Source organism: Schistocerca nitens, chromosome 7 (assembly GCF_023898315.1).
Source record: "Schistocerca nitens isolate TAMUIC-IGC-003100 chromosome 7, iqSchNite1.1, whole genome shotgun sequence".
Taxonomy (NCBI): domain Eukaryota; kingdom Metazoa; phylum Arthropoda; class Insecta; order Orthoptera; family Acrididae; genus Schistocerca; species Schistocerca nitens.
In genome coordinates this window covers 388,901,311-388,914,438 of record NC_064620.1, presented here as the reverse complement: position 1 = coordinate 388,914,438, position 13,128 = coordinate 388,901,311, and the positions used below count along the sequence as shown (strand labels likewise).

At 41.5% G+C, this 13,128-nt stretch overlaps 1 protein-coding gene across 2 annotated transcripts in view; it reads right to left on the bottom strand.

The window, feature by feature from the left end:
• LOC126194711 (uncharacterized) overlaps nucleotides 1-11,188 on the bottom strand; it is a 965,948-nt gene extending 954,760 nt beyond the window's left edge. For both annotated transcript variants that reach the window (XM_049932947.1, XM_049932949.1), the window contains exon 1: nucleotides 10,994-11,188. The gene's annotated coding sequence lies outside the window, so the exon portion shown is untranslated. The remainder of the gene's footprint in view (nucleotides 1-10,993) is intronic.
• Nucleotides 11,189-13,128: the final 1,940 nt, after the last annotated feature.

Genomic DNA, 13,128 nt, shown 5'->3' with positions numbered 1-13,128 from the left:
TGTCTCGGGGATCACTTTACAGAGAAGGTTGCTGTATGGTCAAGAGATCGCTGACCTGAGGTATGTTTAATTAACTGTGTAAACCAAAACTCGAAATAATATTTTTCAAATTGGAGGGAAACATAACTAGAGAACGGTATACACGATTTTGATCGGAATTTCATGACGGCATTATAAATTGGGTTCTTTATCAGCATGCGTAGCCGTTTTAATCTTCAAAAGTCTATTTTCGGTGCACGCTTTTGTCTCGATTACATGGGCGAAGAAAATGACATTTGTTTTAGCAAGTCATAATTTTTTTAGAATTTCATATTTTTCAGTTAGCCTACATAAGCTGTTAGGAAATATATTGAAAATGACTTATTCAAAATTATTTTGATACCAGCCCAATGCAGTGTTCCAACTGCAAGAGGTCCTTCAACCTGGTGCAGCAGTTACAGGCAATGTCTATTGTGGACACAAAAATGATTTCTTAAGGACGAAACTGTAAGGAGTAAAAGTATACTATCAGATCTAGCATTACTTTTTATTTTATTTGAAAAAATCACGAACGTCACCTATTTTTCTTGCGTCCAAAGGGTGTTACCCACTTTAATAAACTTGAGCAAGAGAGTCTTAAAAAGTTAGACGAATTTTGCTACCTAGGAAGTAGAATAGATAAAAGAAGAACACAAAATAACAAGCATTGCACAACGTAATTGAGAGTTCTATAAAAAGAAACAGCCACTAATGTCCAAAATTACAAATCTCGAGACCAGATTCACAGTAAGCCATGAATGAAACATAGCCCTGTGTAAGTAGAAAACTTGGACAGTGGGAAAGACAGAAATGGAATGATTGGAAGCCTCTGAAGCGTGGTGTTATAGGAGAATGGAATGAAGACTTCTTACTAAGAGTTAATCAGCATACATGTATAATTAATAACACTTTTGCGCAATTCTTCACTAGTCTTGTACTACCGTTGAGTAACATGTGACTTGATCATTCCCCATAGTGAACTGCCTTCCGTGGTAATGTCCGGTCTTCCTGATGGCCCAGGCCGGCCGGAGTGGCCGCGCGGTTCTGGCGCTGCTGTCTGGAACCGCGGGACCGCTACGGTCGCAGGTTCGAATCCTGCCTCGGGCATGGATGTGTGTGATGTTCTTAGGTTAGTTAGGTTTAACTAGTTCTACGTTCTAGGGGACTAATGACCTCAGCAGTTGAGTCCCATAGTGCTCAGAGCCATTTGAACCATTTTTGAACCTGATGGCCGATTCAAAGCTGCTAGATAGCCTCGCCTAATAAGTCGGCCTCGAAACTGTTCATCAAGAAATTCACGTAACTGAAAAGTAGAGTGTGCTGGAGAACCACGGTTGCAGCAAACCAAATAAGAATATCCATTCACGTGTCCTTCAAGAAAATATGTTACAAACACTGGCATAGTGATCGAAAGCGTTCCGCCCGCACTGTCTCTCTCCATTGATAATCATTCTTGTTCTTGTCATCGATGGAATGTTTCATCATTAGCAGGATTTAATGATCACTTAAGTGAAGTTCATTAACCACAATGGGTTGAGAAACAACTACTCATTTATTATATCCTTTGTCGAAAGGTATTATTGAATGAAACTCATAAATCATGCCACGAGATCCGAGTACAACATCAACTTTCATGAAAGTTTCAGTCTTAAACGACGTTTCCTATGTACGCGTAAATGTTCAAAATTCAGCATACCATTTGCCTTTTTGCGACCACTCGCGAAGACTCCTCACTAACAATGTAAAAATGTTGGTTCAAATGGCTCTGAGCACTATGGGACTCAACTGCTGTGGTTATCAGTCCCCTAGAACTTAGAACTACTTAAACCTAACTAACCTAAGGACATCACACACATCCATGCCCGAGGCAGGATTCGAACCTGCGACCGTAGCGGTCGCACGGTTCCGGACTGCGCGCCTAGAACCGCGAGACCACCGCGGCCGGCAATGTTGGTTCAACAGCCTATTTTTACAGCATAAAAAACACTACAATTTACGCGTTTCGAAGGTCAAGCCTTCATCTTCAGAATTACTGACCGATAAACGTGTAAGAACGATCAATATAAAACATAAACAAGAGCAATAAAAATAACAGAATAACGTGACTACCTCCCTTGCAGCCGGATATTCTTAAGATGTACATCCATCAAATGTACATCCCACAGACAAACACAGAAGTAACGCAAGTGTGTGCTGTTCGTGAACGTAAACATGAAATCAAAGAGACACTGGAGAAACAACGATGATGTTTAATCGTGTAGGGTAGCTCGGAAACTTAATTCCGTCATGAACAGAAGCATGGCAGTATAATATAAAGTCGCAAAATAATTGCAGATTTAAAAAACTCTCTGCAAAGTTTATGAAAAACTTAGTATCGGTAAATATTTAGCGACTTTACAGTATACTGCTAGCTTTCTGCCCATGACGGGATTTGATGCTTATACATCATCTTTGTTTCTTCGTACCTCTTTGATTTCATGTTTACATTCATGAAGAGCTCACCCACGTTACTTCTGTGATTGTCTGCAGGATATAGCTTTCAGGAACGTATATGAGCTGTGGACGCTGTGACGCTGCCAGTACTTACGGACAACATACGCCATTCCATTTTAATCTATTTTACCAGTTGACAGCGATGTGGATGCATAGTTTAAGAAGACACGGCTGCAAGGATAGTAGGCACGTTATTTTATTATTTTTATTGCTTTTGTTTTAAATTGGACGCCCTCAAGACGTTTCTTGCACTGTGATTCTAAAGATGAAGCTTGACCTTCGAAAAGCGTAAATTCTGGTCGTTTTACATTGTAAAAAGTTGGCTGAGACGATATTTTAGCTTTGATTTTTACAACTCCAACCTCACCCATTATGAACAAATGCAGAATCCTTACTAGCGAGTCCTGCGCTAGCGCACACTCAAAAGCAAGCCACCGTGATCCTCACTGCTGAGTTCAGAGACGCTTACCCACGCATTGACTCACTGCACACTGGTTGCATTTGCTCATCATAGATCTAGATGCAGCAACAGGCCTCACACGATGTCATCTCGGCCAATATCATAACATGAGGCGGGCTCCTTTCCAACACTTGAACGTTACGGGGATTTTCCTTAGATCAGGAAGCCACATTCCTCTAGCCTGAAATGCATTATATCGCACATTCATCCGAAAATACACTCTTGAGCGCGACGTGGCCCGTAGAAGCTGTGCCACAAAACAACGGCAAGCAACAACTCGCTGCTCCTGGCTGTTGTCACGCAATTCCTTTCACGAACATCAATCCTAATCCTTTCACTTTCAGATCTCTTTTTAGAGTGCCCGCGCAATGTTGACTCTGGGACTCAAAGCTCAGTTGTTCTTTTGTGAATGGATTTCGTTCCTTAACAGGGGTACGAAGACCTTCTTGAAACCGTATACAACCAGGATGTTGTAATTTTCGGGGTTACACTTCTGTATCCCAATTAGAATCCATCTCCAGAACGCGTATGAAGCACTTTAAATTCCACGGGTATTGCGTGTTGTCCACACAGTGTTTTGCTCGAGTCATTTTGACGACGACGACGATGATGATGTGTTATGGCCATTAGGTCAGTCCATCACTGCAAGTTCAATATTCCGCAGTCCTCCAGGTTCTCTGCGATCCTTTTCGTAGCTGTGAGTAAGGCATTTATTTTGATGTTGTCAGCTAACTGGTATCTTTTTCGTCCTCTGGCGCTCTTCCCAGTCACTAGTCCTTTGCTGCATTCTTTATTATGCAGTCTCTCCTAATCCACTGTCCTAGCCGTTCCTTTTCTTCCTCTTAACTGTTTCCAACATGTCTTTTTTCGTCCACGCTTTGTAACACAACCTCATACGTTTTATCTGTCCATTTACACCCTCCATTTTTCCCCAGATCCGCATCTCCTTAATCTCTAAGTGTTTCTCCTGTCTCTGGCGCAGTGTTCATGTTTCGGCACCATACAGGGCAACACTCCATGCAAAACGCTTCACTAATCTCTTCCTGCTTGGTCGCCAAACTGAAAAAGATCTCCATCTTGTCGTCCCCAGGACGTGGTCTGTGTCACGAGATTGGTTCGACCATGAAGAAAGAACATTTGAAAGAGTGTACAAAATTAAGTGATTGCAGTTCAGACATAACAACACTGCATAATTCGCGTCGTCTGGAACTGGTCATGAATGCCTGCGTCCGATATATCTGTGACGTTCGACTTTTTGATCACATTTCAACAGCGTATGCAAAATTGTCCTGGCTGCGTGCAGACAAACGCAGAGTTTTCCATACACTCTGTCTCAGCTACTGCCTTATAAATATACACTGTCTCTCATATCTCTCCTCGTCCTTAACGCTTATGTCGGAACAACATGACAGAAACACACGTTCCCATCATAATAAAATCCTCTCTGTTCCACTGCATCGCTCAGTCACCTCCTCCAAGACCTTTACAGTAGTGGGAACCCGACTCTGGAATAACCTCCCTCGTTATGTTAGAGAACTTAAAAACATGTCCGGTTTCAAAAAACAGTTAATGGCGTATCTACTTAAGCAACAGTAATGCCTTCCTCTGTACACGAATGCACTTCACCTCATTACTTCCCTCTTTCCCCCTCCTTAAATCTCCCTTCCCCAAAACTCGCTATACTAGTAAACATCTACTTTACACACCAAGATATTAATGTACGTCTGCACAAATCTTCATTACTATTGCCAATTTTTCTCATGTTTATCATTATTATTTGATTTGATTTTTTTACTGTTATTATTATTGCTTTTATCATAATTTGTATGTATAGCACCTGTAGTAAAAATACTGCCAGCATTTGCTTTATTAGATCTTAGTCATTACTCTTGATTCATACTGTCACTAGAGTAATCTAATTTTATTATTTAAACTATTGTCATAATATAACTCCGATTGTGAAATGCTGCATGTGTGGAACACTGGTCCGATGTAAGAGAGGGCCTGATGGCCCTAATCTGATCAGGTTAAATAAATAAATATTCGGAAGCAAGAAGACGAATTACGATGACCCAAGTGCCAGAACATTAAAGTAATAATAATAGTTTATTTACTGGTACCATGAAGTATTGCTCCTTCTGTATAACATTTATTTTGCTACAGCTAGCCTTGGTTTTATTTCTAGATTACATGTCATATTACTGGTAGTTAATGCATCCTAAGCCCATGAAGTTATCAGCTTGTTTCAACCTAGCACAGATTTTCATTTTTATCTTCCTTCGTTGCCTTGTAAAAATCAATGCTTTAGTCTTCCTCATATTCATCTTCCTTTCATAATAATCACAGCTGGTGTTCAGTTCTTTAAACATATTTTTAATTGTCACTTCATTTCCACCTAGCAAGACCCTATCATCAGCAAACCTTATGCTTCCTCCTATTATCACACGACACTTTTGTTGTTCGAGTCATAACGAAGACATGCGCCAGAGTTTTATTCCGCCGCCTCCACTGGCAGTGCTTGTTGAGAAGTTCCCGTGGGCAGTGCTTGCTGAGAGGATGTTGATAGCTGTACTGTTTGAGGCCATGTCGTGTGCAGTTGTTTTGATGGGCTAGACAGCAGATGTTGTTCGAATGGGGATGTTGTAATGATCAGTGTATTTTTCGTCAATATATGAAGGTAAAAACATTTTTTTAATTTTTTTAAAATTCCTAACTAACAATGTCTCTTGGTCACAGGTTCAGTCAACAAAGCATCTGGCTTGTGTTCATGTATTAGAGTGTAATTCTGGTTTCTATGTGCAATTATAGTATTTGTTTTTTTAATTACATCAGTGTAAATGGTGTTTAAACTATCTTGTATTATTGAGGAAGAACCGTGCCAGATGTGTACGTTGAATCACACTTCCACACACAGAACAGTTACACTTGTGCTTTGTTGTTTCGTAGATTTTATAGTTGCTGGGGACTTAATTAATTAATTGTGTTAACGGAAGTTTCCTTTCATTCTTTGTTGTTATTCTATGCAGTCAGATTGCGTACTAATACTAGTCAGGGCCAACCGGTTTCGAGACTGAGTAACCGGACAGACAGCTACTAAAAATAAAAAAATTATTTGCATTCGACATAATTAAGCCCTCATGCACGTGGCGACTGCTGCTTCGGATCGTCCCTTGGAATTCTTTTGATAGTAAAAATAGCAGACAGTAGTATTGTTATAGTAATTTGTAGTTTAGTAATTGTAGTCTATATTTCATGTGGAGATTTGGTAATTGAACATTTGTAGTTGTCTTGTCTTTCTTCTAATGGTATTTTTGCAGAATTTAATTTTTGATGTCTTGTATACGGGTTTGACAATTTTGTGCAATTATGAAGATTTCAATTGTTCGTTAATCGTGTTTGTCGGGAAGCATTTCGTGTGAATGGTATTGTTGGAGATAAAGTGTCATTGTGTGTAATTTTCGTATAGTGAAGAATTTTGTATGTTTTGTAAATGACTACGCGATCGATGAAAAAGGCAAAAATGATGGATAGTCAGAATGACGAAATTGTTGACATGGCGAACTCGCCAACACAGGAGAACAGTATGATGAATAATGAAGTAGAAAATAATTTAATAAGCAGGGAAAATAGTCCGGAACCAGTTCAAAATTTTTCACAATCAAATAATTTTCAGAATACGAGATTAACGATAGAAGATTCTGGAATAGTATCGAACACAGATAGCTTTACAGCTATGACGAAAGAAGTTGGTTTTGCGGGAAATGTTAGGGCTGAAAAGAATTTCGAACCAGTTAATATGGGGCAGTTGAGTGCAATATTAAATTTAGGGATCACAGTTAGGATCTGAATTAAAAACAGAGATGGGAACTTTGGCAACACCGTTAGACTCACAAATAGGAACAATTAAAACAGATATGGGAACAATGGAAACACAGTTAGACTCACGAATAGTGACATGTTTTAAAAACATGAAAGATGAATTAAAGAAAGAAATTAGAGAAGAAGTACAACCGATTTTGAATGCTCACAATATTAGATTAATTTCAATAGAAATCAGACAAAAGGAACAGGATAGAAACAGGAAGAAAGAGATCACGTGATAGTACAAAAATTTTCAGAGTTAAGTTTACAACGTACACATCTGGCACGGTTCTTCCTCAATAATACAAGATATTTTAAACACCATTTACACTGAAGTAATAAAAAAAAACAGAAATACTATAATTGCACATAGAAGCCAGAATTACACTCTAATACATGAACACAAGCCAGATGCTTTGTTGACTGAACCTGTGACCAAGAGACATGGTTAGTTAGGAAACTTAAAAAAAAAATGTTTTTTACCTTCATATATTGACGAAAAATACACTCTGATCATTACAACATCCCCATTCGAACAACATCTGCTGTCTAGCCCATCAAAACAACTGCACACGACATGGCCTCAAACAGTACAGCTATCAACATCCTCTCAGCAAGCACTGCCCACGGGAACTTCTCAACAAGCACTGCCAGTGGAGGCGGCGGAATAAAACTCTGGCGCAATCTCCGGCGCTGTGACTCAGTGTAGCCACCTTTCAAGCTTTTTCATCTTTCAGTACTTACTGCAACCTACATCCTTATGAATCTGCTTAGTGTATGCATCTCTTGGTCTCCCTCTACGATTTTTACCCTCCACGCTGCCCTCCAATACTAAATTTGTGATCCCTTGATGCCTCAGAACATGTCCTGCCAACCGGTCCCTTCTTCTAGTCAAGTTGTGCCACAAACTCCTCTTCTCCCCAATTCAATTCAACACCTCCTCATTAGTTACGTGATCTACCCATCTAATTTTCAGCATTCTTCTGTAGCACCACATTTCGAAAGTTTCTATTCTCTTCTTGTCTAAATTATTTATCGTCCATGTTTCACTTCCATACATGGCTACACTCCATACAAATACTTTCAGAAACGAGTTCCTGACACTTAAATCTATACTCGATGTTAACAAATTTCTCTTCTTCAGAAACGCTTTCCTTGCCATTGCCAGTCTACATTTTATATCGTCTCTACTTCGACCCTCATCAGTTATCAGTTATTGTGCTCCCCAAATAGCAAAATTCCTTTACTACTTTAAGCATCTCATTTCCTAATCTAATACCCTCAGCATCAACTGATTTAATTCGACTTCATTCCATTATCCCCGTTTTGCTTTTGTTGGTGTTCATCTTATACCCTCCTTTCAAGACACTGTCCATTCCGTTCAGTTGCTCTTCCAGGTCCTTTGCTGTCTCCGACAGAATTACAGTGTCATCGGCGAACCTCAAAGTTGTTATTTCTTCTCCATGGATATTAATACCTACTCCGAATTTTTCTTTTGTTGCCTTTACTGCTTGCTGAATATACAGATTGAATAACATCGTGGAGAGGCTGCAACCCTGTCTAACTCCCTTCCAAACCACTGCTTCCCTTTCATGCCCCTCGACTCTTATAACTGCCATCTGGCTTCTGTACAAATTGTAAATAGCCTTTCGCTCCCTGTATTTTACCCCTGCCACCTTTAGAATTTGAAAGAGAGTATTCCAGTCAACATTCCGTAGAAATGTTGGAACACCTGAGGCAATATTGACCTTACGACTTATTTTAGAAGAAAGACAAACTATGTACTACACGAAATTTTCAGTTTTCAGTCGTGGAGAAAAAGAAATAGTAGAATAACAAGTAACGGAGCACAGGACCCGAGCTGAGTTGCTAACGCGAGCCTGGATGCGCAGAGCGGGCAGCTGGCTGGCGAGGGCTGCCCTGCTCAAGGCTGTGGGTTCGGTCCCCGGCGGGGTCGCTGACTTCAGCCGCCAAACTAAAAATAATGAAGCACGAGCCCTAGCGCGACGGCAGCGTAGCTACACCTGCGCCGTCGTCCCTACACGTGATGTGTAGCAATCGTAGAGGCGTCTTCCATAAGCTACACATTGTCCAATGTCCAAATAATATCGGCACTTGTGCAAATCTTGTATTGCAAGATCGTCTCAAATCAATTTGAGAAGCTTTTAACAAAGACAAACAGAGAACGTGTTAATTGCTCTTCTGTGTATGTGACGTTCCGTACAGGATCTGATAATTCCAACACCACAATCTAATCGGAAAGGTCTGGTAGAATGGTTTTACAGAGCCTGAGACATCTAGTCATCAATAATACGCTCCAATATTTGGTGACGTCCACGTCGATGCTAGTGCCACATCCATACCGCCAATGCCGTACTGAATAGAACCAAAAGTCGCGTTTTGTGGAGGATCTGCACCGTATCTTCTGAATCTTAAGCCTCTGGAAGTCATTGCCGTGTCGAACAACAGTGTTAAGATTATGAGTGTGACTTGAACAGATCTGCTAAATACTGAAAACAGCCGTGTCTTTTTTAGCGTGACTTAAGAGTAGAATGGCGCACTTTGACAAAAAAAAATGGAACAATGTGTGAAAAGAATGATGTTCGCTTATCTACATTGGTAGTTCTCATTCCAGAGGAATTGTGATATTAACCCTTCCTTATGCTGGAGAGACTGTCTAAGATTTCAGATGGTTTCTCTTGATCATCTTCATGCGATTGCTGGCTTGATTCTCCATTTACTTGCTATTTATAAGAACACGTAATTAAATTTACATTTCGACGAAGACTACGCGTTTCATAAATGACTGAGCATGCTCATATCTTCTCCAGTGAAAAGGTTGGGTAAGTGAAACGCCATTTCTTAAACACTGGCTAAAATATGTTGACACCGTCTTTCCATAGGAGTTGTGAAATTCGCTTCCAATACGTGCCGATGCTGGCGCTCCTGTGTAAGATTTAGGCGTTTTTCCTCGATCGTCTAGGTAACTGCTGGGTTGGTTCTTCAAACTTAGTTCTTTATTTAACCGAATTCACATTTTAATTAAGTCTGAATATTTCATAAATGGCTGAATACACAGTTCTCTTATCCTGAAATATATAATTCTAGTGAAACGCCGGCCGGAGTGGCCGAGCGGTTCTAGGCGCTACAGTCTGGAACCGCGCGACCGCTAAGGTCGCGGGTTCGAATCCTGCCTCGGGCATGGATGTGTGAGATGTCCTTATGTTAGTTAGGTTTAAGTAGTTCTAAGTTCTAGGGGACTTATGACCTCAGCAGTGAGTCCCATAGTGTTCAGAGCCATTTGAACCATTTTTTCTAGTGAAACATAATGTATGAAATACTTCCTGCAACGTTTTCAGTGTTGACACAGAATTAGCGAAGCAAAAGAAGAGCCTCTTCGAGCTAACGCAAAACTAAAAAATACGTTACTTGTGTATCTACGCTGTCGTGAACTGTAAAATAGCAACTGAACTTACAAATCTATAAGAGGTGACTATTGTTGTGAAAACAATACTACATCATCTATTACAAGGTCCATACCACTACATTTATGTTCCTTCACATAACAACCATATATGGACGAACCAGGTGGAATGTATCTTTTTGTTTGCAAGTGCATCAGTGTAGCACAATAAAAATACTGAGGCCAGAGAAGTGCAGTAATTACTGAATATACTGATAAAGATTGAACATTTTTCTTGGTTACCTACAAAATGCGAAACAGGTTGACGTTTTGCAAGATAATACACAAGGTGATGCTCTGAGTTATGATCTTATTTGGAAACACAAGGAAAGTTTCTTAACCGTAGCACGTACTCCGTAACAGTAAGAAGCCGCACATGCATAGCCAGCAACATCTTCGTCAGTTATTTAGAAAACTTACAACCTAAGCGTCTTTCCACCTCAATTTTTTTACTCCTAAGACAAAGAATACACATCGAAATATGAAACAATGAAGGAAGACAGTACGTTACGAGGGTTTCCCATCTGAAATCAGCACTCTCTTTAGTTTTTACTATGCTGGTCCTCAACAACAATGTAACCTTTGGTAAAGACAAAACATTATGTGGCGGAGTACATGGCAAACACAAACACCAAATATTTAACAAGGGTATGTGGTTGGTTCTACAAACGATGTAAGTCCTGCATGTTCGTACTTACCCCAAGCTGCAGCAACGCCTGGCTGGGGAGGTCACGAAACTGCGGCGTCAAAAGTTCCTTGTTTACATTAGACGCTGCACTGCTTGGCTACGCTTGGCCGCTAGAAGCAAAGATATTACACCACACGGTTCCGACGTGCCACGGCGGCCAGTCGGGAGCGCAGCCGGCTGTCTTTCGCTAGCGCTGCCCTTGTGTTTTCCTTGTTTTTACTCCTCCCGCTCAGTCGGTGTTGGCTCAGTTCTCCTCCTTCCCTCCACCGACCACCTACAGTCTACGCGCAGCGCTGGCGATTACTGCGCATGCGCGCTGCATAATGACGTCAGCCTGGCGTCACGCACGAAGGCTGTGCATTGGTCGTTCTCGGGCGCCTTCGCTGCAGAGCATGTCCAGCGCTGCAACAGCTGCCTATGCAAAATCGTTCGCCACAGGAAGACGCTGATCAGGAAACTAAATTTAGATTTGCTTGTACACCGAATTATATCTCGTTCATTCCTCGTTATTTTACAGAATAATCAACATCAGTACATTGGAAACCACTCTGAAGTGCACGGCAGAGGGTCCTTCCCGAAGTATCACATATTACGACTTTGTCTCGGTTCATCTCCAAATAAAGTGCGGGAAGAACGACTGTTTAAATGTCTCTGTGCGCTTGTCCTCATGATCCGTTTGTGTGATACATTGCCTTGAGCTCATGAAAGTACCTCGGAACAAACTTCAAATTTGCCTGAAGTGTACTACATGCTTGGACATGCAGATGATAAGCATTTCAGCCTCTCTGCAAGAGAGGTTACGAGGAACGCCTTCTCCATACAGTATTACGCACCGGGTTTCTCTTCCAGAATTAGTATTTTAAAGATGTTTGTTTGTGAAAAGATCGTTTGAAGCCTCACCCAAGACGGAAAAACGTGTTTCAGTATTTGTCGGAATTCGACTCTGCCATAATCGTAGTTTATCAATGCGTGACATTGGTTGACATTCCACGACAATCGTGCGAATATCAAATCGGTGGTTTTAGGGAGGCCATACTGAACGCCACGACGGATCTTAGGCCCAGTTCACACAGGACTGGCGTGGCGCGGACGTCTGATGGGGATGTGGCGCTGTTTCGAGCCTTTTCCTAGTTGGCAAATGAAGCAGTTCGCTCAGAGTTGGCGCGACGGGATCGCGTCGCTTCGCTGTACGCGCTCCGTCAGTTTGCAGCGACCGAGTGTCGTACCGAAGTGACGCGCTCCTGTTTTCATTAATTTCAGTGGCAAAATGCGAAATTATTTAGAGTTCGATGTAAAGCTTTATGAAATAATAGAAAAGTATTCTCAATTACACGATCATAAATGTGCAGACTACTGCAATCGCAGCACGCAAGACAAAGCTATGGCAGAACACCGCTAGAGAACTAAACGTGACAGGTTAGCCAATAAATCTCATTATTGATAATATTGTACAGGCTGGTGCAAAACAGAATAGTTCACCTGAACAACGTTGTAACTATACTACTGGCCATTAAAACTGCTACACCACGAAGATGACGTGCTACAGACGCGAAATTTAACCGACAGGAAGAAGATACTGTGATATGCAAATGATTAGCTTTTGAGAGAATTCACACAAGGTTGGCGCCGGTGGAGACACCTACAACGTGCTGACATTGAGGAAAGTTTTCAACCGATTTCTCATACACAAACAGCAGTTGACCGGCGTTGTCTGGTAAAACGTTGTTGTGATGCCTCGTGTAAGGAGGAGAAATGCGTACCATCACGTTTCCGACTTTGATAAAGGTCGGATTGTAGCCAATCGAGATTGCGGTTTATCGTATCGCGACATTGTTGCTCGCGTTGGTCGAGATCCAATGACTGTTAACAGCATATGGAATCGGCGGGTTCAGGAGGGTAATACGGAACGCCGTGCTGGATCCCAACGGCTCGTGTCACTAGCAGTCGAGTTGACAGGCACCTTATCCGCATGGCTGTAACGAATCGTGCAGCCACGTCTCGATCACTGAGTCAATAGATGGGGACGTTTGCAAGACAACAACCATCTGCACGAACAGTTCGACGACGTTTGCAGCAACATGGACTATCAGCTCGGAGACCATGGCTGCGGTTACCCTTGACGCTGCACCACAGACAGGAGCGCCT